The following is a 3,750-nucleotide window of genomic DNA, read 5'->3' on the forward strand; positions in this document are numbered from 1 at the left end:
AGAGAGGGAATAGGGACAGAGAGATCTTTTATGCCACAACAAAATGAGCCCAATGCTCTTTCTGTTCATGGGGAACTCAAGCAACATGAAACAGGTATTTCATTTAATGCTGTTAAAAGTAAGTTTTGAGTTCTATAATAAGGCCAGGACTGAATTTAGGACTAAATTTGTTGGTCAAATGCAAGCAAATTTGTTGGAAAAAAATACAGCCAAGCTAATCTGAAGGGAGAAATCTTGAACTCTGCAAAGAAATTAATCATCTGGACAATTTCTCTGACTGAGCAGACACAAAACCTCCAACAATGAAGATTCTGGAGTCATGTCAAGTGATTTATGAATCTTCCTTTCTGTAACTCATGCCTACTACATCTTCTAGTATCTATCATGAACATGAAGATGAGAATATTCCTTTTCTCTTTGCCACACTCTTTTATAAGAAATCCATGCCTGTTGGGTGTTTCCCAGGCTTCTCTTCTTTAACCAATGTAAGGCCACAAGTTAACGTTTATTAAATTATGAAAAATTTAGATTCTTTATCTGAATCATGTTCCTGAACCAGCAGCAATGAATGCATTCATGCAGTAAGACTAAGATGGTCCATCAAGGCAAAAGTACTGGGAAGGGGTTTATATCCACTAGGTTCTAGTTAAACTTACACCACAAGAATCGTATTATCACAGAATTATTCTGGTTGGAAGGGACCTCAGGATGTCTCTATTCCAACCTCCAGCTCTAAGCAGGTTCAGCACCAAACTCAGACTAAGTTTGCTCACAGTTTTGCCCAATTAGTTTTTGAGAACCTCCAGGGATGGAGATTCCACAGTGAAGAGTTTGTGGTCTCATCAACAGGACTCAAACTGAGCAAAGCAGTGATATTTGACACAACATAAATTTACCCACTAAATTTTGTAGCATAGAATAGGCTGATTAACCTCCTCCTAGCACATCAGTGCCTTTGACTTACTTATTCTCTTTGCACTTCCAGGACACCACCGTGCTCTTAGTGCCTTTTTACAGCTATAGAGTTAAGGATCAGAAAAATTGTCATTGAAAGATTGAGTGAGAGTTAGGTACCTAAATAATTTTAAAATCCTGTGGTAAGTATCTTGTTCAAGGTCACAGAGGATGCAATCGGAAAAGAATAAAACTGAGCCTCCTTCTTCTGTAGAAGGCTGAAGGAAAGTGAACCACTTCAGTGACCACTGAATGAAAGACTAACCTCATTCTTTCTCCTTCTTCACATCAGAAAGAAGAGACATGGCATGAAAACATGGCAGAGTTGAATATATTCAGGATATTTAGTCCAAGATCTCATTTCATATCACAATATGATTTCCCACAGCAACTCTTCTTGTTCTCCATCCTGTTACTTGGTAAACGATAAAATTACCTGTGGTAAATCTTTCAGCACTGCAAGTGCAGAAGTTCTTAAGGAGCTTTTAGGCTATTGTAGCATACAAAGAGAGAAAAAACTCCTTAGCATACCTCACTGAAAAACAAGAGAAGTATTTTTTTTATTCAAAAAATGCCATTCCTTTTTGCCATTTTTTGTTAACTGGCTGGAAAAAGGAATCAATTTTCATGAAAGTATCTGTAAAAAAGTTCATTCTGTTAAGACAAAACAAAAACCAACTGTTGAATTATAAATGAAGAATTTTCATCTAAATCTCAAAATTTTTGAACATCAAGAAATGCCACACAGAGGCACTGCAAGCCACTCACCCATGGAACAGAGAGGAGATTGGTTATGCAGATGGGCCATGGGCCAGTGGCTACACAAACCAACACAGAAAAAGAAGAGGAGCAAAAATCCCCATGGAAGATAACAGCAGCAGTACGGATATGCTTACTTTGTTTCCTGGAGACACTAAAACTGGGTTCAGTTTTCCCAACCCTTGCAAAATAATCTGTATGATTTATACGCATACACAAATATATTAAAGAGAAGAGAGAAAGCTAACTTTGGGGTCTAAGGATGATATTTAGACAAACTCTAAAAAGTGAATTGTGAGAGTGTTTTACAGTCTTTAACATTTTCGAAATGTTTACATTAGTTTCAGAACTTTGACCAAAAGTATCTTTTAGACTTAGCTCTTCACTTTCCTCCTCGTTTTAGAAAGTCACTATAATTCTTTGGTATTTTTTCCCACAGTTGCAGACACAGTTAGACAAGCTCAAACGCATGGCCTCCTGGTCATCATCTCCTGACCAAGACAAGGAAGCTGTTGCTTGAATCACCTCACAGGTTCTGAACATACATTATATTACTTTGTACATGCCTTTCATTTTGAAGTGTAAGAAAACCAAAAAAAGACCAGATGATGAGCTGGTAGAAGGTAGATGAGTCTTCTGAATTGAGAGAAACTTTGCTAACTGATACCAGCTGACAATCTGGCCCAACGTGTTGACCCAAGAACATTTGCTTTATAAACAACCCACTTGCTCTGCCAGGAACAAACAGTTTTCAAATGGAGGCACTGGGCTGCAAAGCCATTAGAGATTATGGTAAAATTAAACAACGTTTTCACGCTTTTTCTGTCAAGAAAGTCATCATCATGAAGGATTTAAGTATTTTCATTCCCTTCTTTTTGCACTACCTTTGCTAAGATTCATTTCCTGAACACATCTGAGTCAGCCATAAGAAGAAAAAAAATAGAAAAGTATATCAGGTTATTCGTGGGGCTCAAACCCACAACCCTGGGATTAAGAGTCCCATGCTCTACCGACTGAGAAGGCTGCAGGTGCACAAGAAGCTGGGAGGGGGCACAGCCAGGACAGCTGACCCCAACTGGCCAAAGGGACATTCCATACCATGGGATGTCATGCTCAGTACATAAACTGGGGGGGAGCGGGCTGGGGAGGCCGCTGCTCGGGGACTGGCTGGGCATCGGTCGGCGGGTGGTGAGCAGTTGCATTGTGCATCACTTGCTTTGTATATTCGTTTCATTATTATTATTATTTTCTTTCAATTATTAAACTGTTTTTATCTCAACCCACGAGTTTTCTCACTTTTACTCTTCCAATTCTCTCCCCCATCCCACCGGGGCAGGGGGGGAGTGAGCGAGCGGCTGCGTGGTGCTCAGTTGCTGGCTGAGGTTAAACCACGACACAGGTCAACTTACTTTCCAGCAAGTTCACAAAAGGTTATGGAACTGGCTAGCTATGGCAATGATATCAACCATATGACAAAATATATCCTGGATCTACCAAAGATAAAATCCAGAGGCTCTACAGCAGGTTAGGATGTGCATCATCTGAGCTTTAACCCCATGTCAACTTTCCATTGAAATCCATTCCTGAGTATGACATAGTGTTACAAAGCATCCACTTTTTCCCGGATTCTCAAATTCTGAGCAACCCTAGAGCATTTTCCGGAAAGTTGTTAACCCTTAATCTATCCCTTTGGATAGAAGTCGTTTCAAACAACTGCAATGGCATAGCTGTGGATAACTTCACAAGACAGACCAGTATCTCACTTCCCCAAATTATCTTTTTTCGGTTCTTCTGGTGGTGGTGGATGTTACCTTTCCTAAATCAAAATAGTCAGATCTTCATTAAACCATTCAGATTCCAAGAATTTGTTATTAGAAAAAAAAACTAAAATCATTTAGATTACAATGATTTACACAGAACGGAGGATCTATGAGGATGACAAAGACCAAAAAGAAATAAGACTTATCAAAAGAATTCCTTCGGTAAATATGTATCACAATAACTGGATTAGAAAGAATTTGAGAGCACGAGTCCATA

The sequence above is a fragment of the Pygoscelis adeliae genome, unplaced genomic scaffold, assembly GCF_000699105.1.
Source record: "Pygoscelis adeliae isolate BGI_AS28 unplaced genomic scaffold, ASM69910v1 Scaffold141, whole genome shotgun sequence".
Lineage (NCBI taxonomy): Eukaryota > Metazoa > Chordata > Aves > Sphenisciformes > Spheniscidae > Pygoscelis > Pygoscelis adeliae.